At 44.6% G+C, this 20,025-nt stretch overlaps 1 protein-coding gene across 2 annotated transcripts in view; it reads right to left on the bottom strand.

The window, feature by feature from the left end:
• Window positions 1–8,227, bottom strand: part of LOC112248969 (LARGE xylosyl- and glucuronyltransferase 2-like) — a 188,344-nt gene extending 180,117 nt beyond the window's left edge. For both annotated transcript variants that reach the window (XM_042320854.1, XM_042320855.1), the window contains exon 1: window positions 8,033–8,227. The gene's annotated coding sequence lies outside the window, so the exon portion shown is untranslated. The remainder of the gene's footprint in view (window positions 1–8,032) is intronic.
• Between the last annotated feature and the right edge of the window lie 11,798 nt (window positions 8,228–20,025).

Here is a 20,025-nt window from a genome sequence, read left to right as displayed (position 1 = left end):
CCCAATACACAAACACACCACAAAATAAACCCATGTCACACCCTGGCCTGACCAAATAAAGAAAGAAAACACAAAATACTAAGACCAGGGCGTGACAGAACCCCCCCCCCCCAAGGTGCGGACTCCTGGCCGCACACTAAAACCCCTAGGGGAGGGTCCGGGTGGGCGTCTGTCCACGGTGGCGGCTCCGGCTCAGGACGTGGACCCCACTCCAACCAAGTCTTAGTCCCCCTGGAACGCGTCCTTTGATTGGCGACCCTCGCCACCGACCTTGGCCTAATAACCCTCACCAAGGACCCCACAGGACTGAGAGGTAGAAGCTCGGGACTGAGGGGAAGCTCGGGACTGAGGGGAAGCTCGGGACTGAGGGGAAGCTCGGGACTGAGGGGAAGCTCAGCACTGAGGGGAAGCTCGGGACTGAGGGGTAGCTCGGGACTGAGGGGAAGCTCAGCACTGAGGGGAAGCTCAGCACTGAGGGGAAGCTCAGCACTGAGGGGAAGCTCGGGACTGAGGGGAAGCTCAGCACTGAGGGAAGCCTCAGCACTGAGAGGATGCCCAGTACTGAGAGGAAGCCCAGTACTGAGAGGAAACTCAGGCAGGTAGAGGCTCTGGCAGATCCTGGCTAGCTGGTGGTTCTGGCAGATCCTGGCTGACTGGCGGATCCTGGCTAGCTGGTGGTTCTGGCAGATCCTGGCTGACTGGCGGATCCTGGCTGACTGGCAGATCTGGAAGATCATGGCGGATCCTGGCTGACTGGCGGATCTGGAAGATCCTGGCTGACTGGCGGATCCTGGCTGACTGGCGGATCTGGAAGATCCTGGCTGACTGGCGGATCCTGGCTGACTGGCGGATCCTGGCTGACTGGCGGATCCTGGCTGACTGGCGGATCTGGAAGATCCTGGCTGACTGGCGGCTCTGGCTGCTCCATGCAGACTGGCAGCTCTGGCTGCTCCATGCAGACTGGCAGCTCTGGCTGCTCCATGCAGACTGGCAGCTCTGGCTGCTCCATGCAGACTGGCAGCTCTGGCTGCTCCATGCAGACTGGCAGCTCTGGCTGCTCCATGCAGACTAGCAGCTCTGGCTGCTCCATGCAGACTAGCAGCTCTGGCTGCGCTGAACAGGCAGGAGACTCCGGCAGCGCTGGAGAGAAGGAAGGCTCTGGCAGCGCAAACAGGCGGGAGACTCCGGCAGCGCTGGAGAGGAGGAAGGCTCTGGCAGCGCTAAACAGGCGGGAGACTCCAACAGCGCTAAACAGGCGAGGCGCACTGAAGGCCTGGTGCGTGGTGCTGGCACTGGTGGTACTGGGCCGAGGACACGCACAGGAAGCCTGGTGCGGGGAGCTGCCACCGGAGGACTGGTGTGTGGAGGTGGCACTGGATAGACCGGACCGTGCAGGCACACTGGAGCTCTTGAGCACCGAGCCTGCCCAACCTTATCTGGCTCGATGCCCACTCTAGCCCGGCCAATACGAAGAGCTGGTATGTACCGCACCGGGCTATGCACACGCACTGGAGACACCGTGCGCTCCATAGCATAACACGGTGCCTGCCCGGTCTCTTTAGCCCCCCGGTAAGCACAGGAAGTTAGCGCAGGTCTCCTACCTGGCGTAGCCATACTCCCTGTGAGCCCCCAATAAATTTTTGGGGCTGACTCTCGGGCTTCCTTCTGCGCCGCCGTGCTTTTCTCTTCAACTCCATTCTCCTATAGCCCTCCTCGCACTGCTCCAGCGAATCCCAGGCGGGCTCCGGCACTCTCTCTGGGTCGACCGCCCACCTGTCTATCTCCTCCCAAGTAGTATAGTCCATACTCTTGCTGTCCATAACGTCCTCCCATGTCCATTCCTCTTTTCGCTGCTGTTGCTGTCGCTGCCTGTCACCACGCCGCTTGGTCCAGTTGTGGTGGGTGATTCTGTTACGGTTTTCTTCCGTCGAAGGAGAGTTGGACCAAAATGCAGCGTGGTTAATTCGATACATGTTTAATAGACGAATAAACACGATCAATACAAAAACAATAAACGTACGTGAAAACCGAAACAGCCTAAACTGGTACAAACTAACACTGAGACAGGAACAATCACCCACAAACACTCAAAGAATATGGCTGCCTAAATATGGTTCCCAATCAGAGACAACGAGAATCACCTGCCTCTGATTGAGAACCGCCTCAGGCAACCATAGACTTTGCTGGAACACCCCACTAAGCCACAATCCCAAAACCTACAAAAAAAAACAATACACAAACACACCACAAAATAAACCCATGTCACACCCTGGCCTGACCAAATAAATAAAGAACACACAAAATACTAAGACCAGGGCGTGACAATATGTATATACTGTACTCGATACCATCTACTGCATCTTGCCTATGCCGTTCTGTACCATCACTCATTCATATATCTTTATGTACATATTCTTTATCCCTTTACCCTTGTGTGTATAAGGAAGTAGTTTTGGAATTGTTAGGTTAGATTACTCGTTGGTTATTACTGCATTGTCGGAACTAGAAGCACAAGCATTTCGCTACACTCCCATTAACATCTGCTAACCATGTGTATGTGACAAATAAATTTGATTTGATTTGATTTGACATGCTCCTACAGTATGAACTTCACGTTGGTGCTCATGGGTCCTTTTAGATGGAAATGCCCTGGGACAATTGATGGCGAAAACAATCAAAACTCTGCACTTTGCACCGTTTTAACATATGCTTTCTTGGCCATGGTTCACTTGTAAAACTCAATGTTACTTCTCTGGTTAAAAAAAAATATATATATATATATATAGTAGTAGTTTAAGGGTAATAACAAAAACTATGGTGCATATTGTTATAAACGTAGCATTCTATTTATCATTATTGCATCAATTTACAGAGATATGGATTTTTGTCCACATCGCCCAACACTAACCACAGCAGAGGTCTGGAAAAGAGGGGATCTGGGAGGAGAGGAGAAACGGGGGATCTTGGATGAGTTCACACCTCCGTTAATTTAGCAGATGGTGCCAGTGTATTAACGAGTTGGGGGAAGGGTGTGCCTTGGTGTCACACATTATGGGGTGTGTGTGTGTGTGTGTGTGTGTGTGGAGGGGGTCTTTTAAGCCGAGTCCGGCTAGGCGCTAGCCGAACTGAAGCATGCTGATGCCTTAAGTGTGCGTTCGTGCATATACTTGTACAGTGCATTCTGAAAGTATTCAGTCCCCTTGACTTTTTCCACATTTTGTTGTATACAGCCTTATTCTAAAATGGATTAAAATGTTTTTTCCCCCTTCAGTCTACACACAATATCCATAATGCAAAAAGTGTTTTTTAGAAATATTTGCAAATAGTTTTAAAAAATAATGTAATGACATTTACATAAGTATTCAGACCCTTTACCCAGTGAACCACCTTTGGCAGCAATTACAGCCTTGAGTCTTCTTGGGCATGACGCTACAAGCTTGGCACACATGTATTTGGGGAGTTTCTCCCATTCTTCTCTGTAGATCCTCTCAGGCACCTTCAGGTTAGATGGGGAGCCTTGCTGCACAGCCATTTTCAGGTCTCACCAGAGATGTTCGATCGTGTTCAAGTCAGGGCTCTGGCTGGGCCACATTGAGACTTGTTCCGAAGACACTCCTGCGTTGTCCTGGCTGTGTGCTTAGGGTCGTTGTCCTGTTGGAAGGTGAATGCTCTGGAGCAGGTTTTTCTGAACATTGCTTCTTTCATCTTTCCCTTCATACTGAATAGTCTCCCAGTCCCTGCCTCAGAAAACATCCCAACAGCATGATGCTGCCACCACCATGCTTCACCATAGGAATGGTGCCAGGTTTCCTCCATTCAGGCTAAAGAGTTCAATCTTGGTCTCATCAAACCAGAGAATCTTGTTTCTCATGGTCTGAGAGTCCTTCAGGTGCCTTTTGGTAAACTCCAAGCGGGCTGTCATGTTACCATTGGGTTCTTGGTCACCTCCCTGACCAAGGCCCCTTCTCCCCCGATATGCTCGGTTTGGCTGACCAGCCAGCTATAGGAAGAGTCTTGGTGGTTCCAAACGTCTTCCATTTAATGATGGAGGCCACCGTGTTCTTGGGGACCTTCAATGCTGCAGACATTTTTTGGTACCCTTCCCCAGATCTGTGCCTCAACACAATCCTGTCTCGAGCTCTACAGACAATTCCTTTGACCTCATGGCTTGGTTTTTGCTCTGACATCCACTGTTAACTGTGGGACCTTATATAGACAGGTGTGTGTGCGCGCCTTTCCAAATCATGTCCAATCAATTGAATTTACCACAGGTGGACTCCATTCAAGTTGTAGAAACATCTCAAGGATGATCATTGGAAACAGGATGCACCTGAGCTCAATTTCGAATCTCTGAATACTTATGTAAATAAGGTATTACTGTTTTACATTTTTAATAAAATGTGCAAACATTTCTAAAAACCTGTTTTCGCATTGTCATTATGGGCTATTGTGTGTAGATTGATGTAGAAAATCCATTTTAGAATAAGGCTATAACGTAATAAAATGTAGAAAAAGTGAAGGGGTCCGAATACTTTCCGGATGCAATGTATGTGCCTGTACCCCTTGAGGCCCCTGTGACTGTTTTAATGACAAATCTGGCCCTTTAAATTGTGTTGTAATGATGAGAGCGTGAGAGTGAGAGTGATAATCAATCCTAATGCACAGCATGCAAAATACATGAAATGTCTTATGGATACAATGTACAGGAAGTGTATGAAGGAACTTTCACGGAATTTTCTGTGTGGGCATTTAGATTCTTCCTCGGGTTGAATAACAGATTTTTCTGACAGATTTTATAGACAGGTTGGCTGACAACGTCACTAAAATTATGTGTGCACTTCAATGTTCATTTTTATTTATTTCACCTTTATTTAACCAGATAGGCAAGTTGAGAACTAGTGTCACGTTCTGACCTTAGTTCCTTTGTGGTGTCTTTGTTTTAGTATGGTCAGGGCGTGAGTTGGGTGGGCAGTCTATGTTATTTTTTCTATGATTTGGTATTTCTGTGTTTGGCCTGGTATGGTTCTCAATCAGAGGCAGCTGTCAATCGTTGTCCCTGATTGAGAACCATACTTAGGCAGCCTGTTTTCACCCTTGAGTTGTGGGTGATTATACTTTCTGTTTAGTGTGGTTTGTACCTGACGGAGCTGTTGCGGTTTTTTAATATTTTTTATGTTGTTCAGTTTAAGTAAATAACATGAACAAGTACCACGCCGCGGTTTGGTCCTCACCTTCTTCCACCGACGACCGTTACAACAAGTTCTAATTTACAACTGCGACCTGGCCAAGATAAAGCAAAGCAGCTCGACACATAACAACACAGAGTTACACATGGAGTAAAAAAACATACAGTCAATAATACAGTAGAAAACAAGTATATATACAATGTGAACAAATGAGGTGAGATAAGGGAGGTAGGGCAATAAATAGGCCATGGTGGCAAAGTAAATACAATATAGCAATTTAAACACTGGAAAGGTAGACTTGCAGTAGATGAATGTGCAAAGTAGAAATACTGGGGTGCAAAGGAGCAAGATAAATAAATAAAATAAAAGATGGGTTGTTATGATACTGAATGGTCAGATAGCTATCAACAATGACAAGTTGCTGCCTGGTGGGGAATCGTAGGTGGCTCATTTCAGCTCATTGTACTGCATCTTGTTATTGATACAATGTCTTGTTTTGACTGATATCATGTCTATGCTAATATGGCTAAAGTTCGCAAGCTGGCTAACCAACAACTGTAACAATATATTTGAGAGACAACAAGTGCTCATTGTGCAAATGTATATATGTTTTCAATAGACATTGAGACAAAATAGTCTACGTGTTCTCAATCTAAGCAAACCCCGTCTGTTTTGCCCCATAGTTGCGCACGCATCGGTTTTGTTGCCAAACATCAACCTGTCTATACAGTGCCACATACAGGTAGCTGCCAAAATAATGGAAACACTTGAGTAAATGAGGGATACAAAGTGTATTGAAAGCAGGTGATTCCACACAGGTGTGGTTAATAAGTAAATTAAGCAATTCATATCCCATCAGGCTTAGGGTCATGTATAAAAATTCTGGGCAGGCGATTATTTTGGCTACCATGGCTATGCCCCCATCCAGAGGGCTTGAGTCGTCACTGAATAATTTGATTAGCATGAAAATTATGTAAACCATATGCCATGGCCGTCTGTCAGCAGATCTTAACCCAATTGAACACTTATGGGAGACTCTAGAGTTGCGCCTGAGACTGCGTTTTCCACCACCATCAACAACACACCAAATGATGGAATTTATTGTGAAAGAATAGTGTCGCATCCCTCCAATAGAGTTCCAGACACTTGTAGAATCTACGCTAAGGTGCACTGAAGCCGTTCTGGCTTGTCGTGGCCAAACGCCCTATTAAGACACTTTATGTTGATGTTTCCTTCATTTTGGCAGTTACCTGTATGTGTGTGTTCTCCATCTGACAGACAAGCGAGGGAGCTAGGGTTAAGGTGACCAGGGGTCATAATCAGTGATGGCTCTGGCAGAGAGAGAGGGGATACACGCAGACAAACTGCATACTCAAATCTGTGTGTGTGCAGTCAGAGACTGAAAGTAAACCTGCCCACTCTGGGACACTTTAGAGAGAGATGAGAAAGTACATTTTTCTCATGTCTGTCAGCAAAGAAGAATGATGACTTCCTTCTGATCATCAGAGGACCCTTGGAGACCGCAGGACTAAGACATCATAAAAACACTGAGGTCCATCAAAACAACCCCCCCCCCCTTTTCCCCACAATCCAAAAATGATATCCTTGATCCTTAAATTAACTACTTTCTCAGAACCCACAACCATAGCTCAACTTGAAATCTCATAACCACCCCATCACAGCCTCCGCCCTTCTCGCACACAGCTGATATAACTCACAGCCACACAGAAACAAACAGTGTTTTTTTTAAATTTGGGGAATCAAAGTAACTAGATTAGATTTTTCCCTTGTGTAACCTTTGGCAAAAAAAAAAATGTTTGGATCATATCTGCCTAAACCCTTTCCAGCAAGGCAGTTGGTATTCATTCCAGGAATAACAGTAGAAGTGTTGCAGCAGGTAGTGACTGTGGTGATCATCTAAAGCTGGGGGCGCTTTATATATGCGGTGATGACAAACAGAATGGTTGACATTGGTTCAGCAGGACTCTAAACTAGTACCTACACTGGCTTATGTCCAATACACACACAGACACACACACACAAATAAAACAGACACACACACACACACACGTACAAACAAGCAAACACACACACACACACCTCAACACAACAAATAATGACATTTCTGAACCCAGCTCACCTCTCTCTCTCTATCTCTCCTTGTTGACCAGTGTTGAAATGGGTAAAGACAGAGATTGTGCGGCTTAGAGCCCAGCCACAAATCCACATAACAATGTACAAGTGGAAGAGAGGAAGAGTAGGAGAGTGGAGGAGAGAACGGAACCAAAAAGGAGCCAAATCTGCTTTAGGGTTCAGGAAGGGGTCGGGGATGTAAAGGCTTGAGATTCAGACAGAGGTAACATAAAGCAGAAGATTTAGATTTAAGTATTGGATTTGCCCACAAAAGCCTCCAAAATGTCCAGTTCCAACTCTCTGGAAGGCACAATAATACACCTATGACTGTTCCTTATAACGTATGTATTTATATTGTATCACCTTCCCCAACTCTTCCATATAAGGCTTTATTATTCTTGTAGATCTCTGACTCTGCAATCCAATAATATGAACAGCTTCTATAGCATAGGCCTATAGAAACACAGAGAAAGCTCCAGCTCTATGGATTGTTCTGGATTATGCTAGAGTTGTTGATTCTATAGGTTAGCCTACCTAAACTACAGTATGGGGTTATTTTGGGTAACGTACGTATCATCTAGTTGTTCATACAAACACGTCTCTCAAAGTTCTATACATGAGTGCAGCCATCAGAACATTCTCGTCAATAACACTGCGCTTCCTCATTTGCTCGCGAACAGGCTACATCAAAATCATATCACTAACCCGCATACCTCTTGCGCTATCCTCAGATGACAGAACTGTTGCGATGGATATGCGTTGATGTATCTTCCTTGGCGGGACTATCCCCCTGGCGGGACTTGACCGATCGATCGCCGTGATCAATGATTGGGTTTATCGAATCCCCTATTATTGGTCTCTATAACTTCTATACCTGTTCCATCTGCCAGTCGACATCGATGCACAGTGGGTACGGGAAGACAGCTGTTCGCTTTCAACCAGTGACTATCATCGCACCGCGAGCCTTTCACTCACTTGCGCCCTGCGAGAGAGAGGAGGATATTTGCGAGTACACTACAACCTCTAGTGTTCGCAAATTCAACAGACATTATGGCCCAATACCAAATAGACCACAGGTGTCAAACTAATTCCACGGAGGGACGATTGTCTGCGGGTTTTCGCTCCTCCCTTGTCCTCGATTGATAAATTAAGGTCACTAATTAATTAGTAAGGAAAAAACTAGAACTTGCAGACACTAGGCCCTCCATGGAATGAGTTTGACACCCCTGCCCTAGACCCTACTACACCCTATGCATTTGTGGAGATAAGAAAGGGTTCGAAAGGTGTAAGCAATATGGTATTTAGCTCCACTTGCTAACTGATGCATTACTGTGGGCTCGGTGGAAGTTTCATCATGTTGTTTACACTTGTCAAATCCTCTGAAATCTCCACAGGGGTTAGGGCAGAGATCATGAATTCAAAGAAGATGGTCAGGGGGGCCGCTGCCTGAACATAATGAAAAATAATTTGTAGACTGCAAATTGATCGCAAGAAGCTCAAACAGATATGAAACATAATCATTTCAAACCTTGCTTACATTTGGATATGATCAAATACAGAGGCGTCATGCACCCCAACAATCTGAGGGGGCACAAAATAAGTGAGGATGGCTGGAGGGCAGTAGGCCACCCGTCCTGAAGTTGGAGAAGGTAGCATTTTCCAAACAAATGATATAGCTGTTTCCTGCACTCTAGAGTCATAATCATTATGCTAATTTTATGTAAAAAAAAAAAGTATTTTTCTGGATATTTAAGCATACCTCTTGAGCTGTCTGTATCGTCCTGGTGGTTCTTTTTTTTTAAGAAATGAAATATGCTCCTCTGCATCTCTGCTAAAATCTGGGTAAAAGATTGAAATGAATGTGAGTCTAATGCAGTACATTTAATTATTGCTTGATTTTCTTAAGGTGGCAATATGTAACTTTTTGGGCGACCAGACCAAATTCACATAGAAATGTGAGCTAAAGATCTATCATTCTCCTTGAAAATAAGTTTAAGAAGCTGTATATCTGATCTATGGGTGCTCTTTCTATGCTTTCCATTCTTAAGTTATGTTTTTGCATCTTTTACTTTTGGTTTTATACACCAGCTTCAGCAGCTGAAACAACAATATATTTGGTTATGGAAATTATATTTTACATCAGTTTAGATGGAATAACTATTATCTACAGCAGGTATTCCCAATCTGGGTTGCCCCTGCAATGCAAAACCAAACAAAAATGTGAAAAATCTGTCTACATACCATCACAGACTGATGCTGGCTCTAAGACCGCACTCAATGAGCTGTAGTCTGCCGTAAGCAAACAGGAAAACGCTCACCCAGAGGCGGCACTCCTAGTGGCCAGGGACTTTAATGCAGGGAAACTTAAATCCGTTTTACCAAATTTCTATCAGCATATTAGATGTGCAACCAGAGGGAAAAAAACTCTGGACCACCTTTACTCCACACACAGAGACGCATACAAAGCTCTCCCTCCCTTTGGCAAATCTGACCATAATTTGATCCTCCTGACTCCTGGTTACAAGCGAAAATTAAAGCAGGAAGCACCAGTGACTCGATCAATAAAAAAGTGGTCAGATGAAGCAGATGCTAAGCTACAGAACTGTTTTGCTAGCACAGGCTGAAATATGTTCCGGCATTCTCCGATGTTATTGAGGAGTACACCACATCAGTCATCAGGCAGCTAGTGCTGCCGCATTCAAGGAGCGGGCCACTAACCAGGAAGCTTATAACCTCTGTAATATCTGTAATATCAACATTTTAAGCAGACCATCATAGTCCCTGTGCCAAAGAACGCTATGGTAACCTGCCTAAATTACTTACGACCCGTAGCACTCATGTCTGTAGCCATGAAGTGCTTTGAAAGGCTGGTCATGGCTCAAATCAACACCATTATCCAAGAAGCCTTAGACACATCATAATTTGCATACTGCCCCAACAGATCCACAGATGATGCAAACTCTGTTGCACTCCACACTGCCCTTTCCCACCTGGACAAATGGAACATCTAAGTGAGATTGTTATTTATTGACTACAGCTCAGCGTTTAACACCATAGTGCCCTCAAAGCTCATGACTAAGCTAAAGACCCTGGGACTAAACTCCTCTGCAACTGGATCTTGGACTTCCTGACGGCCCCCACCCCCTGGTAAGAGTAGGTAACAACACATCCGCCATGCTGATCCTCAACACAGTGGCCCCTCATGGGTGCGTGCTCAGTCCTCTCCCTCGGTGTGATCAAGACAAAGGTTATGATTGTGAATTACAGGAGAAAGAGGACCGGACACACCCCCATTCTCATCGACGGGACTGTAGTGGAGCAGGTTGAAAGCTTCAAGTTCCTTGGTGTCCACATCCCCAACAAACTAACATTGTCCAAGCACACCAGGACAGTCGTGAAGAGAGAACCTATTCCCCCTCAGAAGACTGAAAATATTTGACATGGGTCCTCAGATCCTCAAAAGGTTTTACAGCTGAAACATCGAGAGCACTGGTTGCATCACTGCCTGGTATGGAAACTGCTCGGGCTCCGACCGCAAGGCACTACAGAGGGTAGTGCCTACACTCCAGTACATCACCGGGGCTAAGCTTCCTGGCAAGCACCTTGTCTAGGTCCAAGAGGCTTCTTAACAGCTTCTACCCCCAAGCCATAAGACTCCTGAACATCCAATCAAATGGCTACCCAGACTATTTGCATTGCCCCCCACTGCTGCTACTCTCTGTTGTTGTCATCTATGCATAGTCACTTTAATAAGTCTACCTACATGTACATTTTACTAACCGGTGTCCCTGCACATTGACTCGGTACTGGTAGCACCTGTATATAGTCTTGTTATTGTTATTTTACTGCTGCTCTTCAATTACTTGTTACTTTAAATTCTTATTCAAATTCATATGTTTGTATTGTTTTTTTAACTGCATTGTTTGTTAGGGGCTCTTAAGTAAGCATTTCACTGTAAGGTGTTGTATTCGGTGCATGTGACTAATCAAATTTGATTTCTTTCAAGCACACCCTTCTCATTAACCTGTGAGTTGTTCACAATGTTTGATAAACAAATTAGGTTTTATATTTAAAATGGCGAAATAAAGAGCAAAATTATTGATTATTATTATACACTGCTCAAAAAAATAAATGTATCAATGTAAATCAAATTTGTATCAATGTAAATCAAATTTATCAACCCATGGAGGCCTGGATTTGGAGTCACACTCAAAATTAAAGTGGAAAACCACACTACAGGCTGATCCAACTTTGATGTAATGTCCTTAAAACAAGTCAAAATAAGGCTCAGTAGTGTGTGTGGCCTCCACGTGCCTATATGACCTCCCTACAACGCCTGTGCATGCTCCTGATGAGGTGGCGGATGGTCTCCTGAGGGATCTCCTCCCAGACCTGGACTAAAGCATCCGCCAACTCCTGGACAGTCTGTGGTGCAACGTGGCATTGGTGGATGTGCTCAATTGGATTCAGGTCTGGGGAACGGGCGGGCCAGTCCATAGCATCAATGCCTTCCTCTTGCAGGAACTGCTGACACACTCCAGCCACATGAGGTTTAGCATTGTCTTGCATTAGGAGGAACCCAGGGCCAACCGCACCAGCATATGGTCTCACAAGGGGTCTGGGGATCTCATCTCGGTACCTAATGGCAGTCAGGCTACCTCTGGCGAGCACATGGAGGGCTGTGCGGCCCCCCAAAGAAATGCCATCCCACACCATGACTGACCCACCGCCAAACCGGTCATGCTGGAGGATGTTGCAGGCAGCAGAACGTTCTCCACGGCGTCTATAGACTCTGTCACGTCTGTCACGTGCTCAGTGTGAACCTGCTTTCATCTGTGAAGAGCACAGGGCGCCAGTGGCAAATTTGCCAATCTTGGTGTTCTCTGGCAAATGCCAAACGTCCTGCACTGTGTTGGGCTGTAAGCACAACCCCCACCTGTGGACATCGGGCCCTCATACCACCCTCATGGAGTCTGTTCCTGACCGTTTGAGCAGACACATGCACATTTGTGGCCTGCTGGAGGTCATTTTGCAGGGCTCTGGCAGTGCTTGTCCTCGCACAAAGGCGGAGGTAGCAGTCACTGCTGCTGGGTTGTTGCCCTCCTACGGCCTCCTCCACGTCTCCTGATGTACCGGCCTGTCTCCTGGTAGCGCCTCCATGCTCTGGACACTACGCTGACAGACACAGCAAACCTTCTTGCCACAGCTCGCATTGATGTGCCATCCTGGATGAGCTGCACTACCTGAGCCACTTGTGTGGGTTGTAGACTCCGTCTCATGCTACCACTAGAGTGAAAGCACCGCCAGCATTTAAAAGTGACCAAAACATCAGCCAGGAAGCATAGGAACTGAGAAGTGGTCTGTGGTCCCCACCACTCCTTTATTGGGGGTGTCTTGCTAATTGCCTATAATTTCCACCTGTTGTCTATTCCATTTGCACAACAGCATGTGAAATGTATTGTCAATCAGTGTTGCTTCCTAAGTGGACAGTTTGATTTCACAGAAGTGTGATTGACTTGGAGTTACATTGTGTTGTTTCAGTGTTCCCTTTATTTTTTGAGCAGTGTATTATTATTTGTGCCCTGGTCCTACAAGAGCTCTTTGTCACTTCCCACGAGTCGGGTTGTGACAAAAACTCGCTCTCATTCTTATGTTTAATACATGTATTGTATAGTGTGTGTGTGTGTGTGGCAGGCTTACAAAGATGGCCCAAAAAATAATTTTGAGAGTACGCTGACCCTGGTGCCAGAGAGCGTACGCAGCTGGAGGTTGAATTTTTGAAGGGGTATGGGACAATAAAAGGTTTGGAACCACTGATCTACACTATACTAGCTTATTTTGTCACATAAACTGAAATTAGGCAAACTATTAAGGTTTTACCAATCCTGAAATGGCAAAGCGAGTTCTGTATAGTGCAATTTTAAGTCCACCAAACTTGCCAGCAGGTATGCCAGCTAAGATAGTTAGACAAGCTAGCTACTCTAACTTAATTGGTAGCCTGAAATGGCTCCTTGATAGCTAGTTATGAGGTTGGGAGACTGGGAACATATCTGGGCTAGCAAAAGCCAACTTCTTAAAATTGCTAGATGGGTTGTAATGCAGCTGGTGGCCACACCAGACACTGACTGTTACTTTTGATTTTGAACCCCCCTTTGTTCAGGGACACATTATTCAATTTCTGTTAGTCACATGTCTGTCGAACTTGTTGAGTTTATGTCTCAGTTGTTGAATCTTGTTATGTTCATACAAATATTTACACATGTTAAGTTTGCTGAAAATAAACACAGTTGACAGTGAGAGGTTGTCTCTTTTTTGCTGAGTTTATGACAGAGAAACAATAACAGGACAAATGTGTCGGGGCATGTGTCCCTTTGCCCCCTATGGTCATGACGCCTCTGTATTATGCATGGGAACACTTTGGAACAGATTTCCAAAATTAAATCCACTTGGAGCTGATTTGCTGGTGTTTTGACAGTATTTAATGTCCCCCCCCAAAAATGTAAAATAACAAAACAGTTTATATAAAATATAAATAAGGGGGCTAAATTCGGCCCGTTGGGGAACCCTGACATAGGGTCTAAGGGTCGATTTGGGATTGGGTTTGTAAAGCAATTATAGGATGTAGGGTATTAGATCAGTGAGGCTTGCCAGGCTACTAGGCGATAGCCTATGTGGGTGAACTATGATTGTTGACTGTTAGGTTATATTTCCAATTTGTCTAATTTAAAATAGACTAAAGGTCTATTTGTTATGCACGGATATGATTGCAGTGTAATACTGCAATGATCCTCACAGTATTAGCCATGTTACAATTCCCATTAAGTGAGTTAACCCTCATGCGTATAGTGATGCGTAGCGTGTTTGCCTTTCATGCCAGTGACTTGGTTTCACTTCCCTGTTGTGCTGTTTGCTACACTGGTGGCAGAAGTGGGATGGTGCCCATGAGGCCATCAGAGAGATGTGTGTATGTGAGGGACTTTGTATAGAGCAAGGGGGTGATGTAGTAACCTCAACCCAACACCTAAAGACCTCATGTAGGAGGTTAAGTTGTTGGCTTGAAAGTTGCTGGACCAGGGTTTGAGTCCTAGTCTGGGTTAGCAGTCTACCCCTTCCTCTAGCCCTGAAGATCTGCAACAAACTAGCAATGTGCGAGGCTGGTACCAAGCGTCATTGTCACACATTAATATAAGTCCGACAGTGAATTTTAAAAAATGTACCTCACGAAAATAGTTCATTTTGGACTATATATTTATCTAGTCTAACCTACTGCAGAATTCACTGGTATCTCACAAAACCAGAGGGATAAGCAGACCATAGTCTCGAGGTAGATAGGTTTCTGGGATTAGAGATAGTCTGTGTAATTTGGTCTAGATGAAAGTAGATTTGAAGAGATTAAGGGTGAAATTGTTTCTATAAATGACCTCTCAGCTGTGCTGTCTTCCTATCAAATCCTCTTATGGAAGCACTGTGAGATAAAGAGGCTTGCTCTACAACCCTGAACTCAGTCCTGCTGTATAGAAGAGAATAGGTCATATCACAGCAAAGGTCATGGCATGTCAGTGTAGAGGCACCCTCTGAGGTGGTTGACAACAAATCAAATGAAAATCCAATTTTATTTGTCACAGACACGTGTTTAGCAGTTATTGCGGGTGTAGCGAAATGCTTGTGTTACTAGCTCCAACAGTGCAGTAATATCTAACAAGCAATATCTAACAATACACACAATCTAAAGTAAAGGAATGGAATTAAGAATATATAAATAAAGGGATGAGCAATTCTGGAGTGGCATAGACTAAGATACAGTAGAATAGGATAGAATACAGTACATACATATGAGATGAGTAATGCAAAATATGTAAACATCATTAAAGTGACCAGTGATTTTAAATCTATGTATATAGGGCAGCAGCCTCTAATGTGCTATTGATGGCTATTTAACAGTCTGATGACCTTGATGTAGAAGCTGTTTTTCACTCTCTTGGTCCCAACTTTGATCCACATGTACTGACCTCGCCTTCTGGATGATAGCGGGGTGAACAGGCACTGGCTCGTGTGGCTGTTGTTGACTATGCTAAGCTATAGTTAATGAACATCATTCTTACATAGGTATTCCTCTTGTCCAGATGGGATAGGGCTGTGTGCAATGCGATGGCGAATGCATCGTCTGTGGATCTATTGGGGCGGTAAGGAAATTGAAGTGGGTCTATGGTGTCAGGTACGGTAAGGTAGAGGTGACACGATCCTTGACTAGTCTCTCAAAGCACTTCATGATGACAGAAGTGAGTGCTACATTCATTTAGTTTAGTTACCTTTGCTTTCCTGGGTACAGGAACAATGGTGGACATCTTGAAGCATGTGGGGACAACAGACTGGGATACGGAGAGACTGAATATGTCCGTAAACACTCTGTAATGGTCCTGTGTGTAGCTGGTGTAGAGAGTCAGGCGCAGAACAGCAAATATGAGTAATCAACGTACTTTTACTCAAAATGAGAAATGTACAAAGTAACATCACGAGCACACCATGACGGATCGAAAATATAATGAACAATCACTCACAAATACAACATGGGGAACAGAGGGTTAAATAATATACAAGTAATTAAAACTTTTTTTAACCTTTATTTAACTAGGCAAGCCAATTAAGAACAAATTCTTATTTTCAATGACAGTGGGTTAACTGCCTGTTCAGGGGCAGAATGACAGATTTGTACCTCAGGGATTTGAACTTGCAACCTTCTAGTTACTAGTCCAATGCTCTAACCACTAGGCTACTCTGCCACCCCAGCAATTGATTGAGTGAAGCCAGGTGTAATAAGACAAATACAGAACAAATGGAAAATAAAAAGTGGATCGGAGGTGGCTTGAAAGCCGGTGACGTCGCCCGCCGAACGCCGCCCAAACGGCGGAAGTCGTGACACACTCCAGCCAGCTGGTCAGTGCATGCTATGAGGACACAGCTAGGGATGCTGTCTGGGCCGCCAGACTTGCAAGGGTTAACAAGCTTAAACGTCTTACTCACGTCAGCCACGGAGAAGCACAGCCACCAGTCCAGGCCGCGTTGGTGGCACTGTGTTATCCTCAAAGTGGGCAAATAAGGTGTTTAGCTTGTCCGGAAGCAAGACGTCGGTGTGTGCAACGTGGCTGGTTTTCCCTTTGTGGTCTGTGATTGTCTGTGACCCTGCCACATACATCTCGTGTCTGAGCCGTTAAATTGCGACTCCACTTTGTCTCTATACTGACGTTTTGCCTGTTTGATTGTCTTACTGAGAGACAAACATTGTAGTTATTATACAGCCATATTCCCAGTAACCTTGCTATGGTTAAATGCAATGGTTCGCACTTTTAGTTTTGCGGGAATGCTGGCATCTATCCACGGTTTCTGGTTAGAGTAGGTTTTTTATAGCCACAGTGGGTACAACATCTCCCATACACTTCCCGATAAACTCAGTCACCGTATCAGTATATTTGTCTATGTTGTTCTCGGAAACTGCCCAGAACATATCCCGGTCCGGGTGATCAAAACAATCTTGAAGCGGGGATTCTGATTGGTCAGACCAGTGTTGAATAGTCCTAAGCAAGGGTACTTCCTCTTTGAGTTTCTGCCTATAGCAAAATGCCGTTGAGATCTGATTTGCCGAAGGGGGGTCGGGTGAGGGCCTTGTCGGCATCCCGGAAGTTGGAGTAGCAGTGGTTGAGTGTTTCAGCAGCCCGAGTACTGCAGTCAATGTGTTGATAGAACTTAGGTACCATTTTCATCACATTTGCTGTGTTAAAATCCCATGCTATAATAAATAAGGATATATGGTTTCCAGTTTATGTAAAGTCCTGTGAAGTTCTTTGAGGGCCGTCATGGTATCGGCTTGAGGGGGAATATACACGGCTGTGGCTATAACTGAAGAGAATTCTCTTGGGAGGTAATATGGTCGGCATTTGATTGTGGGGTATTCTAGATTGGATGAAAACAAAAGGACTTGAGTTCCTGTATGTTATCACAATCACACTATGAGTAGTTAATCATGAAACATACAACCCCACCCTTCTTCTTCCCAGAGAGATATTTATTCCTGTCTGTGCGATGAACTGAGAACCCAATTAGCTGGACCGACTCAGACATTATATCCTGAGAGAGCCATGTTTCTGTGAAACAGAGTATTTTACAATTCCTGATGTCTCTCTGGATGGAAATCCTTACCTTGAGCTCGTCAACTTTTTAATCCAGAGACTGAACATTAGCGAGTAATATACTCGGAAGAGGTGGGTGGTGTGTGCACCTCCTGAATCGGACTAAAAGTCCACTCGGAGTATCTCTTTTCAGCCTCTGGAATCAGTTAAATTGCCCTGGAGGGTACGAACAAAGGATCCGATTCGGGAAAGTAGTATTCCTGGTAGTAATTCTGACAATGCTGGTGAGTTACCATCACTCTGATATCCAAAAGTTCTTCCCTGCTATATGTAATACCACAAAAAATGTATGCGGCTAATAATGTAAGAAATAACACATAATAAAACAAGTTACTGCAAAGTGTCCTAAGAGCTAGAAGCTGGAATCCGTTTTTCAGGGGAAATAGAAAGAGAGCCTGTGATGCGACTTCCTCTTCTTGACGTTAACAAGGTGACACTCAATCTTAACTCCTCCACATTTACTGGATTGGTTGAACAGTGTAGAAGAGAATCTTCCCAACATTTTTTTATTTTCTCCTTGTCAGGACCAGGTTGAAACGCTGCTCAGGCATTCTGTAATGTATCTGTGCATTGTAAACATGCTCGCTCTCACACAAACACACACAGCAGAGAGTGGATGATTTGTTATTGTGAGACAGGGATTCTGGTCACTCCCCACATCCCACCCCCTTCATCCTGGCATTGGACAGACCACAAATCCATCCGTGTGTGTGTGTGTGTGTGTGTGTGTGTGTGTGTGTGTGTGTGTGTGTGTGTGTGTGTGTGTGTGCGTGTGTGTGTGTGTGTTTGTATACATGCATTTGTGTGCACAGATGCTCGCATGCTTGTGTGTAGGTGTGTACCGTTACCACCACCCACAATAACTTCCCAAATCTTCCAGGCCTTTTCCACTGGTGGTGAGAGATTTTACGGTTTTATTTTTGGGTAGATCAATCTCTGTTAATAATTTTCCCCCTGAGTCCCATTCACCATCACCTAGCAGTCCCAGAGTTGGAGACAGAGCCGGGCTCTAACATGTTTAGACCACCGTCGGTCTGCCTCTTTACTGCAGCAATAAAGTCAGATTGACAGGCTTCGGGGAACAGGAAGACTGAGCTAGACACAGTTAGCCAACATCAGCCCCAGTAGATAGGCTTCTGGTTTCCATGGAGAGGCTTTACGAGACTAAACTGAAAGTTATCTGAGTTATTCAAAAGTTGATTTGATTCTATAGGCCACACCTGCTTTCTACTTATTCTATCTCACTCTGCTGACACACACAGAGCCTGGCCTAGGCCTACCTCAAAGTCAAGCATGGGACTTTCCTGATTTTGTTTCAGTAATACGTGATTGGTTCAATGATTTTAGGAGGACATGAAGAAATGTGTTGTACTATCCTTGGACATTGTTAATGCACTTACTAATGCACTTCCATGCAGTTTTGGATCTGGATAGGGATCAGCTGGGATTCAGTAAACATTAGAGCTGTGATACCCCTCTGTCCTCCCCCTGACCATTAACCCCATCCTCACCCCTCTGTCCCTCACACCATCAAGACTGATGCAGCTATTATACACCATAATTCATCAAAATCCTGCACAAATAATCAACTGTAGCAGGGAGTTTATTTAGACAAAAGTTTCACGTAACAATACACACACACACGGGAGTCCTGCTCTGAGAGTAAATAAGATTCCTAGGCTGTGTTAATATTACCCAGCCAGCTGGAACTGAAACCAATGACTTCTGGGCATTTTTCCTTCTTCTCATTTCTGTTTCATAGCATTGTGGAGGGTAATGTTATTGCTGTGCTAAATGGATAGTGTGCGAGAAGGCGAAAGAATGCAAAAAAATAGAGAATCGACCCCCAAGAGGGACACTAGCTTTGGGTAGAGAGAGAGCGAGGGAAGGAACAGTGAAAGAATGGAGGGAAGGATGGAGGGATAGAGGGAAATAAGCCCACACCCACTCACTATAATATGAGCAACCCTTCCTAGTGTGCGCTATGTTCAGAGTCCTTGTGAAAAGGTTACTGCTACCTGGGTGGGTTAACTTTCTAAATGTAATCTGTTACAGTTACTAGTTACCTGTCCAAAATTGTAATCAGTAAAGTCACTTTTGGATTACCCAAACTCAGTAATGTAATCTGATTACATTCAGTCACTTTTAGATTACTTTACCCCTTAAGAGGCATTAGAAGAAGACAAAAGATGTATGTTACCAATTGAACGACATCTATTGCAGATGTCCATATATGGATGTTACATTTTTATTTTTGTAGGCTTCTTCTAACCCATCGCTTTCTACCACATATAATAATACCATTAAACTACGTATTTTCATTCAAAAATAAAGTCTATCAGAATTCCAGTCATTCCAATAATTGCTATACCCCTTGATCTTCAAGAATAGGACTTGGAGATATGGAAGTACAGATTAGCCTAATTGTTTTACCTGAGCCTAACCCCAAAACTAAGGACTTATTAGCCAGCTCTACTCTGTTGTTTATGATTTTGTTGTCATGGAGGACTGATTGGGCTCAT

The sequence above is a fragment of the Oncorhynchus tshawytscha genome, linkage group LG04 (assembly GCF_018296145.1).
Source record: "Oncorhynchus tshawytscha isolate Ot180627B linkage group LG04, Otsh_v2.0, whole genome shotgun sequence".
Classification (NCBI taxonomy): Eukaryota; Metazoa; Chordata; class Actinopteri; order Salmoniformes; family Salmonidae; genus Oncorhynchus; species Oncorhynchus tshawytscha.
Note: the sequence above shows the minus strand (reverse complement) of the source record. Positions and strands in the feature narration are given on the sequence as shown.